Source organism: Oncorhynchus tshawytscha, linkage group LG32, assembly GCF_018296145.1.
Source record: "Oncorhynchus tshawytscha isolate Ot180627B linkage group LG32, Otsh_v2.0, whole genome shotgun sequence".
In the NCBI taxonomy this organism is placed as follows: domain Eukaryota; kingdom Metazoa; phylum Chordata; class Actinopteri; order Salmoniformes; family Salmonidae; genus Oncorhynchus; species Oncorhynchus tshawytscha.
The window spans coordinates 6,542,894-6,565,448 of NC_056460.1; the positions used below are offsets into that span (position 1 = coordinate 6,542,894).

Genomic DNA, 22,555 nt, shown 5'->3' on the forward strand with positions numbered 1-22,555 from the left:
ATGTGGAATTACTCACGAGGAAGGCATTTGACTTTGAAAGGATTTTGCCTGTATTTATTCAAGAGGCTTGATTTGATGTAATCCTGGAGGTTACAAAACAAACAGGTTATTACAAGTCTCTATGTCTTACAGTAAATAATTGTGCTCTCTATTCTTATTTTAAAATAAATAATTCAACCGAAACTAGCACACTTATGGAATCTAAGAATCTAAGATAAATCTATTGTGGCGTGGGGATAGCTAGACAATTAAGAGTTAGGATAGATCCAGATGGATCAATTCATTAAGAGATGCTTTCTCGTTTGACGCTTCTTCTTCTTCTTCTTCTTTTTTTTACCATACATACTCTCAAAACACATGACTGAATAACATTCCATTCGCAAATCCAGACACATTACTTTACTTTGACATTTGGCACCATTAATTGGCACCATTAACAAATAGCATAATCCCATAATTAAAGTATCAGTCTACCGAGCCAGGTACCAAATTGGCGCAACACCAAGTAAGCATTTCACTGTAAAGTCTGCACTCGTTGTATTCGGCGCATGTGACAAATACAATTTGATATGACCATGGCTATCGGAGGGGGTCACACTGTAAAGCCTAGCATGTGATAGGAGTGAGATTGGGGGGGGGGGAATAACCACTTCAAGTTGGTGCTGGTCCCAGATCATGGGAGGATATTATGGTGACGTCGTCGTTGCTTCTCTCGCTATCAATTCAGTTCACCTGTTTTAGTCTGTAATGTCAAATAAATGGCTCAAAGAAATTCCCTAATGATAATCTGTTCAAGTAGAGGGTGAAATAAAAAAAGGTGATTTGAAGTCTGGAAACCAGCAGGTTCATATTGGCGTTGAAATTCCTCAAGGCTACTTTTGAGTTCTCACTGCTACCTTTTGGGATCTCAACGATGACAATAACTATTAACCATTAGGTTTAATCAAAACGACATTTTAGGAGTAAATCAATTACGGAAAGCTTGTCACTTTTGTTGCCTACCAGTTTTTCATTCTCTTTTACAAAATTGCTGTTAACGTTTTCATATGATAGCGCCATACATGGGGGCTCTTACATTTGTAATAGGATGTATTATTATTTATTTTTTGCCTTGCTTGTTATGCTACGAGACCAACAGTTAGCTTGTACTTGTTATGAGACATGCGCTTGGCATTTGCAGTAATTCAAGTCAGAACCCTTACCACTTCTAGGCTCGAATTAGTCATAGAAATCCAACAACCTGCCTCCGCAGTATGTATGTTTTTCCAGCAGGTTCCAGAAAATGTGAAAAGAGAACATGCCATGAAGGATAATTTCATTATTTTCATATTATATTTTTTACAGTGTATGGAGCTGTGTGTTGACCTGTTTTTGTTACGCTGTCCACAAAAGAGGGTGAAAAGAGGGAGATGTTATTAAAACCGCTACCCGGATGAAAAACACGAGGCCGCCACGCTGTGTTTTTGTTTATGAATGCATGTGGATTGGATCACAAAATGAGTGGTCAAACTGGACGACAAAATAAATACAAATTTGCTCACAAAAAAACGGTATATATTTTTATTTATTTTTTATAATTAAACACTATTACACTCTGGTGTAATCCCATCTTGTGTATTTTTACAAATCTTTCTACATTGAGACAGACAATGAATATTGTTCTATAAAAGCATATGTACTGTAGAAAAACATGACACTGGCATTGATCATACAAATCATGACAAACTACTGTCAATTAAACACATAACTACTGGTATGATACATTATTTATAATGCCTTCAGAAAGGATTCACATCCCTTGGACTTCTCCCACATTTTGTTGTGTTACAGCGTGAATTTAAAATGGATTAAAGAACTACATTGTGTGTCACTGATCTACACACAATACCCCAGAACGTCTAAGTGAGTTTTTAAGCATGTTTTACAAATGAAAACAAAAATGGCTGGAATGGCTTGAGGCAATATGTATTCAACCCCTTTGTGATGACAAGCGTAAATAAGTTCAGGAGTAAACATTTGCTTAGCAAATCACATAAGTTGCATGGACTCACTCTCTGCAATAGTGGTTAACATGATTTTTGAACGACTAGCCCGTCTCACACATATAATCATCTGTAAGGTCCCTCAGTTGAGTTGTGAAATTCAAGCACAGATTCAACCACAAAGACCAGGGAGGTTTCTCAATTCCTCACAAAGAAGGTCACCGATTGGTAAATGAGTAAAAAAATGTAAAAAGCAGATGCTGAATATTGAGCATGGTGAAGTTATTCATTAGGTTTTGGATGGTGTATCAATACATCCAGTCACTACAGAGACACATGCGTCCTTCCTAAGTCAGTTGCTGGAGAGGAAGGAAACCACTCAGGGATTTCACCATGAGGCCATCAAAACAGTGTAGTTACTCGATAATCCTAACCTAAATGACGATGCATCCTGTTTGCAAAAAGAAATTAAAGTAATACTGTGAATAATGTGGCAAAGAAAAAAACTTTTGTCCTGAATACAAAGTGTTATGTTTGGGGCAAATTCATCACATCACTGAGTACCACTCTTTGTATTTTCCAGCATGGTGGTGGCTGCATCACGTTATGGATATGCTTATTGTCTGCAAGAACTAGGGAGCTTTTCAGGATAAAAATAAAGAGAATAGAGCTAAGCACAGGCAAAAACCTAGAGGAAAACCTGGTTCAGTCTGCTTTCCAACAGACAATGATCAACAACCAACTTGACAGAGCTTGAATAATTTTTTCAAGAATAATAGGCAAATTTTGCACAATACTGGTGTGCAAAGCACTTAGAGACTTACCCAAAACAATTCACACCAAAAGGTGTTTAACATTTACTGATTATTTTCCTTAATAAATACTAAATCTAGCATTTTTCTTTGAAATTACAAAACCTTTTGTGTAGATAGTTGACGAAAAATTGACAATTTAATTGCACTTTATAACAACAAAATGTGAAAAAAATCAAGGGGTGTGAAAACTTTCTGAAGGGACTGATCAAAGATTTTTAAAGGAATATATATATATATATATATATATATATGTTTTACTGCTTGTCCATACTATTCAAACAAACCAATAATCAAGAATTTCTACACCTCAAAAATGCTAGTGATGAATTACTATCCAAGAAAGTATTACACATAAATTCAATTACTTAAAAAATAAAGGTATAGCCAGCAATATGACATCAAGACATCAAGTCAAGAATCCCATTATTGATTCTTCCCAACTGATGGGGTAAATTGCTGACAATTTTCCCATCACAGGGAGACTAATATTATTTGAGATTCTAGACCTGCTGGATTCCAAGTGTGTTTGAAGAGGAAAAAAGGTATACCCAAACACGCTTCAACCCTGCTTAAATAGCATGCTTAGTTTAAAAACAGGTAAGGGGAGATTAGTCCAGTTTAGGCCAGTAGTTCAGATTTGTGAAGGCCTTGGCTTCTTTCTTGAGTCTTTTGAGGTCCTCCTTGCCACTGTCGTCTGAGTCAGGTGGCTCATAGTCTTCACTTACGTCCTCGCTCTCATCATTGATGAAGCGGTCATCGTCCCCAAACTCATCATCATCGTTGTTGTAATGATACCGGCTTTATCGCTGCAGAAGGGATTGTATAGAATTATTAATGACCATTTATAGTATTATTAACGTGCTGTATAATTACATTGATGCTAGCACAAGACATTGGTTGTGTCTTTATCAATATTATATGGTACGTTCCACAAAAACAGCACAGCATTTTATTACATTCACTCATAACAGGATTCAAATAGGTATCATTCAATTCAGCATTGAAAAAAGGGACAAGTTTAAGTTTGTTCCACCTGAGCGAGTCCGACCACAAGTCTTCTTCTAATGCATTTTAAGGGGAAAGTAATCCAAAAGTAACTGAAAGTAATTCACCAGGTAACTAGTAACTAATGGATTGCATTTAGAAAGTAGCCTACCCAACCTGTGACCTACGCTCCGGGATGAAGTTTCCCTATGCAATGATCGAGAACAGGGGTGGGGGGTTTGATGGCCCACAGGAGGTTTGGTGGTGGTGGTGGGGCATTATAAATATAAATTATAATGGAAACAGATTTTGACAAGCAAATTGTTTAAAAAAAAAAAAATCTGTGCGACCCTCCAATGAATTTCTAAATCCTGATGTGGCCCTCGAGACAAAAAGCTTGTCCACACGTGATCTACGATTAGCATCCCCTTCCCCGATCGTTACCTTAACCATTAGTGGGGTAAATGCTAAACTGACACAAGATCAGCGTCTAGGGGCAACTTCATCCTACTACAGGTTTCTGGTAATGGCAGCTATGTTCAATATCATAACTATGAGTCTGTAAGCTGAGAGGCAATACAAATTGAGTTTACACACCTCCCTTACAGGAAGTCAATGTTACCCAATGAGCTTAAAGATCCTGCTGACGTCACATCCGAGAAACGGAGGGCAATTGGTTTAATTGCTTCTTTAAACTCTGGAGGGGAATGTGGATTATACGTTTGTACAGTGTATTCACTAGTGCTACAGTGGATGGATATGCATACACATCGCTGTCTGACTAAATCTGGAAAGATAAAACAAACTGAATTCAATAGCCCAGATAAGATTGTTGGGCATCTGCACAATAGACGTATTTATAGCATTGCTTCAGATCAAAGGTTTCTCTTATATCTCTGCTCTGCATACAAGTTGGATTCATTGGATGTGCGGCTGATTATGTTCTGCATTGAAAGGAACCAAAAATGGAACCTAAGAAACAATTGAGGGGTTTCTTGGTGTGTTTGTATTCCTTCCAGTGAAGAGGGTTTTTCCTGGAAAGAAAACATGAAAAATTGCTTGATTTACTACAAAGGGCTACTAGTATTGTCAAATGCCAATGAGACTAAAATGTCAGCCTCTCCTGTTGCTCAAGCACTTTGGTCGCCGATGTCAACTGCTCAAGGTTAAAATGGAGGCCAACAAATTGAGTCCACTCAGACACTCTCCTGTCATCTGAGTCCTGATTACTGCCTTACTGTTTTATTTAACCTTCCTGTATCCAGAAAGTTCCATTGAGGTCATAATACCTCTTACAGGGGAGAACTGGCTATAATAATAGGTTATATTCTCTTTTCCTGTTGAAATTGTAGGAGCTATTAGGCTACTTTTTTCTGATGTTTGCCATTACTGACAATAAATGGTCTTGAGACGCGATTACCAATTCCTTATATCCTGTGGTGTGCATCCTACCTGTAGCAGTCTGTGCCATATGGACACTCAGGTTGGTCCACGTCCTCCTCTTCCTTCACGTCTTTCGCGGAATCGTCCTCGTAGTCGCTGTCCCCGTGGTGACTGGGTTCTTGGAAGTGGACTGGGTTTTTCCTTTGATAGAAATAACAATTTTGAGAAGAAAATCATTGAAAGCTCGCTATTAAAACATTGAAACTCACTGAAAGTTATGGTCAATCCCGTTTTGATTGGTATTCTTTGAAGAGCTTTTAGCTTTTGAGCTAGCACATTCTCTTTGCTCATTTCATTTGCCTGAAAGAGAATCTAAATTTGAACCTGCTCTCTGCCATTTAGTTTTGGACCCTGAGTCCCTATCTAGGCAAATCCTTGTGTACGTCCCAAATGGCACACTACTCCCTATATACAGTGGGGCAAAAAAGTATTTAGTCAGCCCCCAAATGTGCAAGTTCTCACACTGAAAAAGATGAGAGGCCTGTAATTTTCATCATAGGTACACTTCAACTATGACAGACAAAATGAGAAGAAAAAAATCCAGAAAATCACATTGTAGGATTTTTAATGAATTTATTTACAAATTATGGTGGAAAATAAGTATTTGGTCACCTACAAACAAGCAAGATTTCTGGCTCTCACAGAACATTTTGACGGCCTAAATTCATGTTCTCAGAAGTGCATTTCGAACAGTTGTTGTTCAGACAATGTTATGTTGGGATGTACCTGTAACAGTACTTTCCAAAGGGGCAGGTCGTACTGAGCCAAACTTAGGACTGGGCGGGGCCTGAAACTTCACTTGACCCCTGAGGTCCCTTGCCGACCTTCTGTTCTGAGGCTGTCTCCTTCTAACCTCGGACTCGCTGACCTCCGCTCTGCTCGTAGAAGTGCTGCTGCCTTTCCCTGTGGAAGCTTCTTCTCCTCTTCATCATCCTCCTCCTCCTCCTCCACGTCAGAGTGGTCCGACTCCTCGCTCTCCTCTACTTTACTAGGCTTCACCTGCTGCCTGGCTTTAAATGCCTGAGGAGTGATATACCATACACTGTAACATTAACCAACAACACACAACAAACACAATACTGCACATTACAGACAACACTACACAACAGTGGAGGCTCCTCAGAGGAGAAAGGGTAGGACCATCCTACTCAGTAAATTTCAGAAAACTTTTAAAAATGTTTAACTATTTCCATTTATAATTTTTTGACAAAAATATACGAAATACAGTTGAAGTCGGAAGTTTACATACACCTTAGCCAAGTACATTTAAACTCAGTTTTTCACAATTCCTGATATTTAATCCTAGTAAAAAAATTCCCTGTTTTAGGTCAGTTAGTATCACCACTTTATTTTAAGAATGTGAAATGTCAGAATAATAGTAGAGAGAATGATTTATTTCAGCTTTTATTTCTTTCATCACATTCCCAGTGGATCAGAAGTTTACATACACTCAATAAGTATTAGGTAGCAATGCCTTTAAATTGTTTAACTTGAAGGCCTCCCAGGTGCCGCAGTGGTCTAAAGCACTGCATCGCAGCGCTAGCTGTGCCACCAGAGACTCTGGGTTCGAGCCCAGGCTCTGTCGCAACCGTCCATGGGGCGACGCACAATTCTCCTAGCGTCGTCTGGGTTAGGGAGGGTTTGGCCGGTAGGGATATCCTTGTCTCATCGCGCACTAGCGACTCCTGTGGCGGGCCGGGTGCAGTGCATGGTGTTTCCTCTGACAAATTGGTGTGGCTGGCTTCCAGGTTGGATGTGAGCTGTGTTAAGAAGCAGTGCGTCTTGGTTGGGTTGTGTTTCAGAGGACGCATGGATCTCGACCTTAGTCTCTCCCGAGCCCGTACAGGAGTTGTGGTGATGAGACAAGATAGTAACTACAAACAATTGGATACCATGAAATTGGGGAGAAAAAGGGGGGTAAAAAAAAATCTATATAAAAAAGTTTAACTAGGGTCAAATGTTTCAAGTAGCCTTCCACAAGCTTCCCACAATAAGTTGGGTGAATTTTGGCCCATTCCTCCTGACAGAGTTGGTGTAACTGAGTCAGGTTTGTAAGGCCTCCTTGCTCGCACATGCTTTTTAATTTCTGCCCACAAATTTTCTATAGCATTGAGGTCAGGGCTTTGTGATGGCCACTCCAATACCTTGACTTTGTTGTCCTTAAGCCATTTTGCCACAACTTTGGAAGTATGCTTGGGGTCATTGTCCATTTGCGACCCTAACCCTAACTCTAACCCTTTAACTTCTTGACTGATGTCTTGAGATGTTGCTTCAATATATCCACATCATTTTCCCTCCCATGATGTCATGTATTTTGTGAAGCAAAGCACCCCCACAACATGATGCTGCCACCCCTGTGCTTCACGGTTGGGATGGTGTTCTTCGGCTTTTTCCTCCAAACATAATGATGGTCATTATGGCTAAACAGTTCTATCAATCTTTGTCCGCGTATGCTGTTGCAAACCGTAGTCTGGCTTTTTTATGGTGGTTTTGGAGCAGTGGTTTCTTCCTTGCTGAGCAGCCTTTCAGGTTATGTCGATATAGGACTCGTTTTACTGTGGATATAGATACTTTTGTACCCGTTTCCTCCAGCATCTTCACAAGGTCCTTTGCGGTTGTTCTGGGATTGATTTGCACTTTCAACACCAAAGTACTTTCATCTCTAGGAGACAGAATGTGTCTCCTTCCTGAGTGGTGTGACGGCTGTGTGGTCCCATGGTGTTAATAATTGCGTACTATTGTTTGTACAGATGAACATGATACCTTCAGGCGTTTGGAAATTGCTCCCAAGGATGAACCAGACTTGTGGAGGTCTACAATTTATTTTCTGAGGTCTTGGCTGATTTCTTTTGATTTTCCCATGATGTCAAGCAAAGAGGCACTGAGGTTGAAGGTAGGCCTTGAAATACATCCACAGTTACACCTCCAGTTGACTAAAATGATGTCAATTAGCCTATCAGAAGCTTCTAAAGCCATGACATTTTCTGGAATTGTCCAAGCTGTTTAAAGGCACAGTCAACTTAGTGTATGTAAACTTCTGACCCACTGGAATTGTGATACAGTGAATAATAAATGAAATAATCGGTCTGTAAACAATTGTTGGAAAAATGGTAAACTGCTTGCTAAGTGTACACGATGTGGTCCAGTCTAAAACAGTTGTGTATACGAACTATTGTGTGTGTGCGCGAGAATGTACGTACGTACGTTCAAAAGTTTGGATACACCTACTCATTCAAGGGATTTTCTTTATTTTTTACGATTTTCTACATTGTAGAATAATAGTTAAGAGATCAAAACTATAAAATAGCACATATGGAATCATGTAATAACCAAAGTGTTAGACAAATCAAAATGTATTTTATATTTGAGATTCTTTAAAGTAGCCGCCCTTGATGTCAGCTTTGCACACTCTTGGCATTCTCTCAACCAGTTTCATGAGGTAGTCACCTGGAACGCATTTCAATTAACAGGTGTGCCTTGTTAAAAAATAATTAGTGGTATGTCTTTCCTTCTTAATGCGTTTGAGCCAATCAATTGTGTTGTGACAAGTAGGGGTGGTATATAGAAGATAGTCCTATTTGGTAAAAGACCAAGTCCATATTATGGCAACCTCAAATAAGCAAAGAGAAATGACAGTCCATCGACACGAAGGTCAGTCATTCCGGAAAATTTCAAGAACTTTGAGAGTTTTTCAAGTGCAATCGCAAAAACCATCAAGCGCTATGATGAAACTGTCTCTCTTGAGGACCACCACAGGAAAGGAAGACCCAGAGTTACCTCTGCTGCAGAGGATAAGTTCATCAGAGTTACCAGCCCAAATAAATGCTTCAGAGTTCAAGTAACAGACACATCTCAACACCAACTGTTCAGAGGAGTCTGCTTGAATCAGGCCTTCATGGTCACATTTCTGCAAAGGACACCAATAATAAGAAGAGACTTGCTTGAACCAAGAAACACGAGCAATGGACATTAGATCGGTGGAAATCTGTCCTTTGGTCTGATAAGTCCAAATTTGAAAATTTTGGTTCCAACCTCTGTGTCTTTGAGAGACGCAGAGTAGGTGAACAGATGAACTCCACATGTGTGGTTTCCTCATAAAACATTTTTTGTCCTCCCTCATCTTAAAACGGCACCGACCGCCACTGCCACATACAAATTAATGGATGATAAATTGCAAGGTCACAATGCCTCTGTGTTGATGACATGGGAAAAAAGCTACCAGCCCCTCCGGTACTTCATGCAAAAATAGCTACCATTCCATTCTTGAGTAACTGTTAGTGGAATTCTAAATTCCTCTGTATTATTTCCCAATCAGAATTCATTACTCTGTCAATGCATTCTAAAGGGATTGTAAGACCCAATATTTTTATAAGAAATGGACAGAGTCCCGGTCTTAAAAGTCAGGTAACAGCGTTTAATTCAAGAGAGTACTGACTTATAATACAAAGAGCATTTGATTTTAAAGAGAGAACATAAAATGACGTCATCAGTTTCACACACTCTCTCCGATCCCCACAATAGCGCAGTATCTTCAGGTCTGGAGATGTCTTCTACTCCCCTCATAAAACAAACATTCCAATCTGTCTAAAATATATACTTTTCTCCACTAATGGAACCTCAAACAAACATTCTTATCTATCTGAAAAGATATATGCCCTCCTTTCTCCCTTAAACCCGCAAGGTACAGACAATTAATTTGTTCTACTTATATTTTCAGTAACAGCTTAACCAAGAACCCATACATTTCATACCATAACGCAATAGTATTAAAAGAAATGGTTCTTAAAGAAATGTATACATAATTAATAATTTCAACGATAATTTCCTCCAACAGTAACGCTACATGGCATGAGTACATTAGGGAGGAAAATGCTCAGTTAATACCCAGTCTGATATAAGCCTTTTAAAGATCCTTATCTAACCCAACTACTAGAACACCTATGAATAGTCAGTTTAGTAGAATAGCTGCCAAAATGTGCTTTGTTATGTTATCAGGTCATCACAGAACAATAAGCCTTTATGATGGGGCAACTGGGGAGGGGATCATGGAGTAGAAGATTTGACAAGGTACAGGAAATACTCTCATAGTAGCTCATTTCGTTTTATCACGCGCCAGCATCTGTAAATGCACTAAGATGATTCAGTGATGTATTCTTGAGGAATTTCAAAATTCCCTTTTATGTACCGATTTGTTGATCAAAATCAATTCGAGGGTTGCAAAAAATTGTAGTTATTTCAAAAAACTGTATCTAGGTCCATTACAATTTGTTCAAATAAAAAAATATATATATTTTTTTAGAAGTTCAAGTATAGCTTGGAGTTGTTTTCTAACCCAAAACAATAATTTCCCCCCCAAAAAGATCACTCCTTTGTGTATAACATACAGGACAATTTTGTTCCACAACACACCAAGCCCATCTGGTATTTGCCCAAATTTCCCTATGGCTACTCTTTTTACAAACTAAATTTCCCTCGGGGACCATAAAGATTGATTGGTTGATTGTAAGTAAATTACAAGTCAATGTGAGCCACGAGAGGCTGTGGTCTAGCGGATGTGGTCTAGTGGTTACACATCCGGTGCAATCACACCAGAGACCAGAGTTCCATCCACATGATATATTTTACCTTTATTTATCTAGGCAAGTCAGTTAAGAACAAATTCTTATTTTCAATGACGGCCTAGGAACAGTGGGTTAAACTGCCTTGTTCAGGGGCATAACGACAGATTTTTACCTTGTCAGCTCAGGGATTCGATCTTGCTACCTTTGGGTTACAAGTCCAACGCTTTAACCACTAGGCTACCTGCCGCCCCAATATATACAGTACGAGTCAAAAGTTTGGACACACCTACTCATTCAAGGGTTTTTCTTCATTTTTACAGTTTTATACATTGTAGAATAATAGTGACAACATCAAAACTATGAAATAACACATACGGAATCATGTAGCAATCAAAAAAGTGTTGAACAAATCAAAATTTAATATTTGAGATTATTCAAAGCCACCCTTTGCCGTGATGACAGCTTTGCACACTCTTGGCATTCTCTCAACCAGCTTCATGAGGTAGTCACCTGGAATCCATTTAAATTAACAGGTGTGCCTTGTTAAAAGTTAATTTAATGCGTTTGAGCCAATCAGTTGTGTTGTGAAAAGGTTTGGTTGTGACAAGGTTTTGTGGTATATAGAAGATAGCCCTAATTGGTAAAAGACCAAGTCCATATTATGGCAAGAACAGTTCAAGTAACAGACACATCTCAACATCAACTTTTTAGAGGAGACTGCATGAGTCAGGCCTTTATGGTCAAATTGCTGCAAAGAAACCACTACTAAAGGACACCAATAAGAAAAAGAGACTTGCTTGAGCCAAGAAACACGAGAAATGGACATTACACTGGTGAAAATCTGTCCTTTGGTCTGAGTCCAAATTTGAGATTTTTGGTTCCAACTGCCGTGTTTTTGTAAGACGCAGAGTAGGTGAACGGATGATCTCCGCATGTGTGGTTCCCACCGTGAAGCATGGAGGAGGAGGTGTGATGGTGCTTTGCTGGTGACACTGTCTGTGAATTATTTAGGATTCAAGGCACACTTAACCAGCATCGCTACCACTGCATTATGCAGCGATACGCCATCTCATCTGCTTTGTGCTTAGTGGGACTATCATTTGTTTTTTTCAACAGGACAATGACCAAACACACTTCCAGGCTGTGTTAAGGGCTATTTGACCAAGAAGGAGAGTGATGGATTGCTGCAACAGATGACCTGGCCTCCACAATCACCCGACCTCAACCCAATTGAGATGGTTTGGGATCAGTTGGACCACAGACTGAAAAGCAGCCAACAAGTGCTCAACATATGTTGGAACTCCTTCAAGACTGTTGGAAAAGCATTCCAGGTGAAGCTGGTTGAGAGAATGCCAAGAGTGAGCAAAGCTGTCATCAATGCAAAGGGTGGCTACTTTGAAGAATCTCAAATATAAAAGATATTTTGATTTGTTTAACTTTTTTTGGTTACTACATGATTCCATGTGTTATTTCATAGTTTTGGTGTCTTCACTATTATTATAGTAACCAACCAATGTAGAAAATAGTAAAAATAAAGAAAATCCCTTGAATGAGTAGGTGTATCCAAACGTACTCGCGCACGCACACGCACACACACACACACACACAATAGTTAGTATACACTCAATGTGGACCACATCGTCCTCATCACTCTTCCTCCTCACCCTCTTGGCTCCGGCTCGCTGTGTTCAGATTCCTCCTCCCCTGACAAGGGCACTGCGTCCCTGGCCCTTTCGGCCGTGCCCTGATTGGTGCTAATGATTGGGGTTGTGGTTCCTCTGCCTCGATTTCCAGCTCCTAAAACGAGGAGGATTCTGGGTTAACAGGTCGAAGGACACCAGAAACAAAATTGTAGACCTGCACCAGGCTGGGAAGACTGAATCTGCAATAGGTAAGCAGCTTGGTTTGAAGAAATCAACTGTGGGAGCAATTATTAGGAAATGGAAGACATACAAGACCACTGATCTCCCTTGATCTGGGGCTCCACGCAAGATCTCACCCCGTGGGGTCAAAATGATCACAAGAACGGTGAGTGAAACTCCCAGAACCACACGGGGGGACCTAGTGAATGACCTGCAGAGAGCTGGGACCAAAGTAACAAAGCCTACCATCAGTAACACACTACGCCGCCAGGGACTCAAATCCTGCAGTGCCAGACGTGTCCCCCTGCTTAAGCCAGTTCATGTCCAGGCCCATCTGAAGTTTGCTAGAGAGCATTTGGATGATCCAGAAGAAGATTGGGAGAATGTCATATGGTCAGATGAAACCAAAATATAACTTTTTGGTAAAGACTCAACTCGTCGCGTTTGGAAGACAAAGAATGCTGAGTTGCATCCAAAGAACACCATACCTACTGTGAAGCATGGGGGTGGTGCTTTGGGGCTGTTTTTCTGCAAAGGGACCAGGACGACTGATCCGTGTAAAGGAAAGAATGAATGGGGCCATGTATCGTGAGATTTTGAGTGAAAACCTCCTTCCATCAGCAAGGGCATTGAAGATGAAACGTGGCTGGGTGTTTCAGCATGACAATGATCCCGAACACACCGCCCGCGCAACGATGGATTGGCTTCATAAGAAGCATTTCAAGGTCCTGGAGTGGCCTAGCCAGTCTCCAGATCTCAACCCCATAGAAAATCTTTGGAGGGAGTTGAATGTCCGTGTTGCCCAGCAACAGCCCCAAAACATCACTGCTCTAGAGGAGATCTGCATGGAGGAATGGGCCAAAATACCAGCAACAGTGTGTGAAAACCTTGAAGACTTACAGAAAACGTTTGACTTCTGTCATTGCCAACAAAGGGTATTTAACAAAGTATTGAGATAAACTTTTGTTATTGACCAAATACTTATTTTCCACCATAATTTGCAAATAAATTCATTAAAAATCCTACAATGTGATTTTCTGGATTTTTTTCTTCTCATTTTGTCTGTCATAGTTGAAGTGTACCTATGATGAAAATGACAGGCCTCTCTCATCTTTTTAAGTGGGAGAACTTGCGCAATTGGTGGCTGATTAAATACTTTTTTGCCCAACTGTATGCATGTAATCAACAGGCACAACTAAGTTGTTTTTCTCAAAGCTGACGGAATACCAAGTGCATCCACTTATAGCAGTACATTTGTAACAGCCTAAACATTTCGAAACTTCTATTCGATCAAATAAGCCTCATGTAATTTAACATCTCTCATAGACGTCCAAAACAAAAATGTGTTTCTCACGCAGACAGATTTTTGGCCGAGTAAATCCTCTCGCTTCGCCTCTAACTCTCTGGTCATGTAAAGCAGGGATGGGCAACTCCAGTCCTAGGGGGACTAATTGGTGACACTTTTGCTCAAGTTCTCCTAGCTGATTCCAATAATCATGGTCTCCAGTTTAGAATACATTTAGCTTATTGAGGTGTTTTAGCTAGGGCTGGTGAAAACGTGTGACGCCATTCAGGCTGCCGAGGCCTGGAGTTGCCCAAACTTGATAAAGGGACGCCAGGTGCAGATCACAATGACAACAGCAGAGATAGGAAGCTCTGATCCTCTGGGTCCAGTTTAGTTTTTCAAAAGTTGTCTATCTGGACTTAGCCTATTGGATAGGATTAAATGCATAGAAGGAGAATTAATAGAAGGGACGAATCACTGACTTGAATGGGGACTCCCATTCTATTTCTTCTATTTTTCTGCATTTAATCCTATCAGATAGGCATAATCTAGATAAATAACTTTTTAAAAACTGGGCCCAGGGGCTGCAGTGTGCACTGGTTTCAGTTTCTCCCTGGAGTTTAATTATTCACTTAATGCCATTAACTCCCAGACCTGGGCCTGTATTCGCAAAGCGTCTCAGGAGTGCTGATCTAGGATAAGGTCCCCCTTGTCCATGTAATCCTTTTCATTATGATTGAAAAGGGAAAACTGATCCTAGATCAAGTTCAAGATAGGAAATGAGGTATCTGAAAAAGGGTATGTGCTGTTGACCACTGATTGATTCAACCGAAAATATAGATTGATGGTCCCTGTCAAAAGGCTTGCTCGAAGGCATTGGCTATCAATAATCAGAGCCTTATCGGCCCTGGTCAAAAGTAATGGACTCTATAGGGAATAGGGTGCCATTTGGGATGCATACATGGTAAATGGGTCACTAGACTCCAGAGTGAGTCAGAATGAGGAAGTTGAAACTTTCAGGGGAACTTTAAGGAAACTAGGGCAACGATATGAGGAAATAACAAAGGCTTGACCCAAAAGAGTAAGGTTTGGCAGCACACCGCAACTGAAATCTGTTTTCCTGAAGAGGATATTGACATCTTCAAGAGTGGTAGGTTGTTTCCAAGTGTTTCACTTGTCGACGTACAAAATTACACATGACAGCGACCGTTGAAGTAATGTAGGCCTAGCTCTCAAGATCCCTTCCCGACTCAAGATTAGAAATTCCAAAGTTTTCCATTTATCAACTAGTGAGTAGTGATTGCCAATAGAATAGGCTATGGCTTGGCCTCTGCTGTTGTTGTACAAGACCTTGTAAGCGATGTGTGTGCTGATACAGCATCCTTTCGGAAATGTCCTCTCCCACACACACACACACACACACACACACACACACACACACACACACACACACACACACACCTCCTAACTCCATGTAGTTAAAGGGTGGCTATATGTATAGTAAAAAGCAATTGGCCTCAAGTTTCATTGAATATAAGTAAAGAGTTTAAAACCAATGCAGTGCATCCTGTTAAGGGGTTAAAACGGGTTGTAAAGCCCCTTATATTATCACTCACTTAAGTAGGATTCCTAACATGGAGCCTTATAAAGCTAGCAAGTTAAATATCAACAATATGTCACTTAATGCATTTGATTTTCTTTTTTTGCAAGCCAACATATCGTTTTGAAATTATTTGAGCACAGACCCGCTATTTCTCATGCTTTTCCAGCTTTGTTTTCACATATGACATAGAATTACAGTTCAATACCGCTCCTCAGGAAATACTGCTCCTCGGGAAATACCGCTCCTCGGGAAATACTGCTCCTCGGGAAATACCGCTCCTCGGGAAATACTGCTCCTCGGGAAATACCGCTCCTCGGGAAATACTGCTCCTCGGGAAACAGTGGTGCGCACAGCTTACTGCTTCCGGCGCAGTTCACTAAGTGCGTGAATCGTGAGGGAGAATAAACATGTCAATCTTCTATAAAAAATGGTGGAGGTCTCTGACTAGTTCGACCTTTTCAGAAACAGCAACAGCAGTTGACAACTAGGTTATTCCATCTCTCTCATGCACTAATCTTGTGTCAATAGTAAAATGTGAAAATCCACTCCAACCTAGCATCCCTTCATTTGATGAGGAATCTTTTCTTAAATTTGTAATGATAACAATTATAATGTTAATTGCTGTCATATGCATGTCCATGGATTGTTACCCACAATTCCATTATGTCACAGCCCTAAATAGGAGTGATACCTTTGGTGGTGGTAGGGCTCTTGGGAGCTGCAATGGGTACCGTCATCCACGAGTTTCAGCTCGTTCTCGTCATTTTCTGCTTCAGCTACCCCAGCTTCCGTCTGAGTACACAACCACAACACAAACCGGGTTTATTGGTACCACCACATTCACAGAAAACATATATAAATATACATATTAATTGGAGTCACGAATGGGATTTCCCTGGGAAATTGGTGTCCAAAGTGGGATCCCAAAGCGAATTGCTGTTTACAAGTGGGATCCCAATGGTAAACGGTACTAGGTAAGGGATTACAAGGGTAAATGGTGTCAGAAGTGGAATATGAAGCGTAATTGGTGTCAGCAGTGGGATCCCAGGAAAATTGCCAACACCAGGTTACATCTCAAGATAAAAACTTTTGCTAACACTACAGATTTCCTGACCTGGTTTGAGGTAGGTGGGTTGGGTAGCTGTTCATCTGGCTCATTCTGGTCCACACTACCTCCCAGTCTAGATCCTTGTACATGGGAGCTTGGTGTCCACCCCTTGCCCTGTCTTAGTGGGGCAAGCGGCTTCGTCGCTTGGTTCAGGAGAGGCAGTAGGAGACTTCATAACAGCCTCGTCTTCATCTTGAAGAGCCTGACTGTTTCTGCAAGGGAGAGACAACTTGTTGCAAACACGAGCTACATGAGTCATGCATGTTCCTTCTTTAGTGTAGGCAGTAGACAGGAGCTAAATTGACTTGAGTGTCTGGTTTGGATCCTTTTGATATAAGCTTCAAACAAAAACGTAACAGGGAAAAAAAAACCTGAAGGGTAAAAATTCAGAGACAAAAGACCAATTAAAAAATACAACATAAGTTAATGTTGCTTAGATATTGGTTTTTACACAAAAAGAGATAAAAGACACTGGTATTTGTTCCTATTCAGCCCACTCAGTCTAGCCTGTTTTTGGGAGATGAAAGGCACAACATTTAGATGAATGCAAATGAACGTTGTAATTTGCAAATCAATTAGTTAAGCTATCGTCTGATGACAGTGCCAGAGAACAATCCTTATCTTTCCAAATCTCTCTAAGGGTGGTCAGGATTGATTGATTACATTTGTTTGACAATTTGTAAAAATCCATACATAAGGTCGCTCCAGCTGGTGACGCCTCCACATACAATTTAAGAAAATCATCAAGGATAACAAAAATAAAGCTTAACAGCTTATTTCCATTGTGGTCCTTTTGAAGAGGGAAAGGGGGAATAACCATAAGGTTAGGCGGCGATTGTAATGGCAACAGACAATGAAAGACAATTGTTGTTTGTTTCACAACATTCGATAAGTAATACAATTTCCGTTCCTAATAAACAACTATGGACAGGTACATCTTCCTTGTCTCACATACCCATAATATTATATATTTATACATATATCTACACACACAAACATTTTTCCTTGTTTTTTTAAAGAAAGGCACGTTTCTTTGTCCATTAAAATAACATCAAATTGATCACAATTGCAGTGTAGAGACATTGTTAATGTTGTAAATGACTATTGTAGCTGAAAACAGATTATTTTTAATGGATTACCTACATGGGCGTACAGAGGCCCATTATCAGCAACCATCCCTCCTGTGTTCCACTGGCACGTTGTGTTAGCTAATCCAAGTTTATCATTTTAAAAAGGCTAGTTGATCATTAGAAAACCCTTTTGCAATTATGTTAGCACAGCTAAAAACTGTTGTACTGATTAAAGAAGCAATAAAACTGGCCTTCTTTAGATTAGTTGAGTATCTGGAGCATCAGCATTTGTGGGTTTGATTACAGGCTCAAAATGACCAGAAACAAAGACATTTCTTCTGAAACTCATCAGTATATTCTTGTTCTGAGAAATGAAGGATATTCCATGCAAGAAATTTCCAAGAAACTGAAGATCTCGTACAATGCTGTGTACTACTCCCTTCACAGAACAGAGCAAACTGGCACTAACCAGAAAAGAAAGAGGAGTGGGAGGCCCAGGTGCACAACTGAGCAAGAGGACAAGTACATTAGTGTCTAGATTGAGAAACAGACGTCTCACAAGTCCTCAACTGGCAGCTTCATTAAATAGTACCCGCAAAACAATGGCCAAAGTGAAATGGAGACAGTAGATACAGCTGGTCTGTTGTAATATAATAAAGACAGTAGATCTAGCTGAAATGTCATAATATAAATGAGACAGTAGATCTAGCAGGTCTATAATAATATATTCAACCTTATGTTCCCTGTACTCTATATATCTGTTTATTATACCTGTTGATACAGGGCTCATATGTGAAACTATTCTAACTGAACATTTTCTTTCACAGTGACACTGACTCTGAACGGGAGCCCCCAGTGCCAAGGTGTCCATCCCCCACTGAAGCTGGTTCCTCCAGCTCCTGCCACAAGTGGTGTTCATCTGCCCAAATGTATTTCTGCAGGCATGGATGTGCTATGGCACCTGGCATCAGCAGCATAATATTGTGTCGAGGACTCTAGGGTCTTCCAAATATTGAAAGTGGTATTTTGTAATTGTATATATTTTTTTTGGGGGGGGGTGTTAGAATACCATTTTGGTATTTTGTATATAGTTATTCCATTCAAAATGTATAACTTGTATATTCCATTCAAAATGTATAACCAATTTGGCCACTTGGGTACATATGGGCTACTTGTGTGGGACACCTGGGTCACTTCATGATAAATGTCATGTAGCACACTCATTTTGGAAGTTATCATTCTGAAACTTTGCACAAGTACTGTTGAAAATGAATCCACTTCACAACTAAAAAAAACAATTGAATGTATAAGTGTTGTGCCCTTCTCCCTTACTCGGTAAACTATTAAATAAAAGTATTTCTAATAAAGGTAAGTTAAAAAAAAAAATTGTACCTTTATTTAACTAGGCAAGTCAGTTAAGAACAAATTCTTATTTTCAATGACGGCCTAGGAACAGTGGGTTAACTGCCTGTTCAGGGGCAGAACGACAGATTTGTACCTTGTCAGCTCGGGGATTTGAACTTGCAACCTTTTGGTTACTAGTCTAACACTCTAACCACTAGTCTCCCTGGGGTACAAATCTACAGGTTCTTAAATGGTTCAACACCCTTCCAACACATGGAAAGAAAACATGGTGATTCCAGAGGGCCCTTCCTCAACGCACTAATGATGTCTGATTTCAAAGGACTGTCATTTTGGCAAAATAACCCGCTTTGGCACTTAGCTGTCTTAATAGGGTCAGCATGCACTTGAGCCCAGGATGAGAGAAAATAGTCTACTCTGAAAAAATTATAAATTCTACTTAAGCCTACAGGTTTGATGTGCAGCTGTCCATTCAGGTTCTCAAGAAGGCTGTGGTGTCTGGAGACTTTTTTGTGTCGCTGACCTGAAAACACACAGAGAATAAACTCTCAGATCAGGGCCCGTATGCAAAATGTCTAAAGTGTATCAGAGTTAGGAGTGCTGAGAAGGACCAGTTTTGCCTTTTTAGATACTATTATATGGACAGGGAGGTCCTGGTCCTCGATCAGTACTCTGAGATGCTTGATTACATACAGCCCCAGACCTGAGAGAATAGGTGGTCCGGACAGTACAAATCAATAACAAAAATGAAGACGGGCAATTCCATACTAAAGGGTCCTGAATCCTGAGCATAATATGTTTTGGGCTGCTGAAATTGTGCTACAAGTGCATGTTGTTAATATGTGACCCACATTCAAAAGATTATCCTAATTACTGATCTTTAATTGAAATTAGCTTCAAAGCATTTTCATGAACAAATTCAATACATATTATGCTGTATGACTGACCTGATTGCAGTCTGAACATCTGCCACTGCAAATTGAAATGCACTTCAGTATAACACTAAGAGCCAGTCGGTCTAAGGCACTGCATCTCAGTGCTAGAGGCGTCACTGTAGACACCCTGGTTCTACTTCAGGCTGTATCACAATCGGCCGTGATTGGCAGTGCCATAGGGCGGTGCACAATTGTCTCAGCGTCGTCCAGGTTTGGCCGGTGTAGGCCGTCATTTTAAATAAGAATTTGTTCTTAACTGACTTAAACATGTTTTTTTTAATCAAATGGGAAATCAGAACCGGAAGAAAAACCATGTCACAAACAGAGCACTAAGAAATTCAAAAATGGACGTCAACTGTGTACAGCCTGGACAAAGACAATTGTTTGTACTGTAAGGTATATTATGCATGAACGTAATGTTGTATGACTAGGGATTTTAAACGTCCACCGATATCCATTTCTTTCCATAAGAGAAGATATAACAAGGTACAGTTCAGTATATTCTTTTTTGTTTCTAGCTAGGATATTTGTCTATGCTGTCTCAGGCCGGGGAAACTCTGTGGCATCCGAGACCGCACTGCCTCAGTCTGTGGGATTGGCCACTAAACGGCACCAATGGTCCATGTTAGGACTACAGGAGAGCGCAATGTACACCATGCAGAGCGCAAGAGCACTGGCTACAACCAGTTGCGCTGGCGGTTCTTCTGCTCTTGGTGCACTGGTGTTGAGATTTTGCCCGAGTCAAGAGGGGTGCAGTACGTCCTCCAATACCTGCAGTCTCGCTTGGATGAGGGCTTGGCAGCCTCTACACTGACAGAGTATTTGGCCGCTATATCTGCCTGCCATGTGGGGTGGATGGACAGGCCAGTGGGACACCATCCCTTGGTCTCCAGGTTTATGAAGGGGGTTCGTCGCCTGCGTCCAGCTAGGACCTGCTCAATGGCGAGCTGGGATCTGGTCTTGGCAGCTTTGGCAAAGCCAAAAGTTGGAGGCTGCCTACCTTAAACACCTCTCTATGAAGGTGGATTTCTTGGTAGTTATTACTTCCTTGAAGAGGGTGGGTGAGCTCCATGCTCTTTCAGTAAGTTCTGAGTGCTACCGGATGGACCCCTGTGAGAGGAGTATATCTCTCCGCCCCCAACCCTTCATTCCTCCCGAAGGTTCTGTCAGACCAGCATGTGAACATCCCTATTATCCTGCCTGCTTACGACCTGCCCTGTGCGGGCACTGGCTGCCTATGTGGAGCGGATACGGTCAGTGAGAACAACAGACCAGCTCTTTATCTGCTATGGTAAGAGAGTCCTGGGGGCTGGGTTATCAAAGCAGAGGCTATCTCACTGGATTGTGGACACGACAGCATACCGCCTGGCTGGCAGGCCAGTGCTGAGATCTGTGGTGGCACATTCAACAAGTGTGGCAGTGTCCTGAGCTCTACTGAGAGGAGTGCCCCTCGCTGATATCTGTGAGGCGGCCAGCTGGGCTTCCTCTTGCACCTTTGCTAGGTACTTATTTTCCACCATAATTTGCCAATTAATTAATTAAAAATCCTACAATGTGATTTTCTGGATTTTTTTTTCTCATTTTGTCTGTCATAGTTGAAGTGTACCTATGATGAAAATTACAGGCCTCTCTCATCTTTTTAAGTGGGAGAACTTACACAATTGGTGGCTGACTAAATACTTTTTTGCCCCACTGTAATTGCAGATTCAACCAATATAGCATTTGGTTAGAGCAATTGTCACCAACCCTAGTCCTGGAGAGGTACAGGCCAGGGTATGCATGCTTTTGTTCCAGTCTAACACGAGAACACTTGATTCAACAAACCAAGATGCATACTAGCAAATAAGTTGAATCAGAAGTGTCGATGGTTGTCTGGAACAAAATCCTATCCTGTAGCTCTCCAGGGCCAGGGTTGAGGACTACAGACGTAGCTTACTCTACCAGTCAAAATTGTCCAGCTAAAGTTACTCACGCCGAGGAATGGACCCCTTCTCAGCAGTGTCTCCCCCACGGGCAGGTGTATAGGACTGCCACCGTCTACAGGCACGAGATCGAACCCCTCCATCTGTGGGTGGTGGATACCTTTGAATGAATGACCAATTGCTTCTCGTTAGTTGAGAATAAATGTTTTCTTCCAAATTGTTGTTAGCATAACTTCATTAAACTGACAGCTGCCTGCCTTATTCTTGGACTCTCCCTCGGAGGTAAAGGGAGCTTTCTAACTTACTGCATTTGGTCTTTGGATAGATATTATGATCAACCATAGAAATTTACACGTATTAGTGCTAAATTATTTCCATAAATGCTTTTTACTTGCACTCGAACTAATTTACGGTGCTGAGAAACGGGTTAACTTTGATCAATGATTTCTCCAGTAGCTAACTTCCGGGCTGTTGTAGTGCATGCGCGCGTCGTTTTTGTGTGGAAGCGACGTTCGATAAAAACATAGGATTACGCTATTTAATTGATCGAAAACATCAACAAATTATCCATGCATATTTTGATTTCGGTACTGAGTAGTTATTTAAATGGAACTATGCAAGTT

The 22,555-nt window shown here is 40.8% G+C and overlaps 1 long non-coding RNA gene across 3 annotated transcripts; it reads right to left on the reverse strand.

Annotated features, from left to right (window-relative positions):
• Positions 1-1,554: 1,554 nt before the first annotated feature.
• LOC112230386 lies at positions 1,555-22,545 on the reverse strand. 3 transcript variants are annotated; one of them, XR_002950314.2, is made up of 8 exons: positions 21,983-22,538; positions 19,525-19,598; positions 16,650-16,855; positions 16,227-16,327; positions 12,450-12,582; positions 5,951-6,244; positions 5,234-5,365; positions 1,555-3,603 (listed from the first exon to the last, which is right to left on the reverse strand). It is a non-coding gene; the product is annotated as an uncharacterized LOC112230386 (long non-coding RNA). The 3 variants fall into 3 exon arrangements; XR_006080608.1 differs by lacking the exons at positions 5,951-6,244; positions 12,450-12,582 and adding an exon at positions 15,741-15,911 and having other exon boundaries at positions 21,983-22,545; XR_006080609.1 differs by lacking the exon at positions 19,525-19,598.
• Between the last annotated feature and the right edge of the window lie 10 nt (positions 22,546-22,555).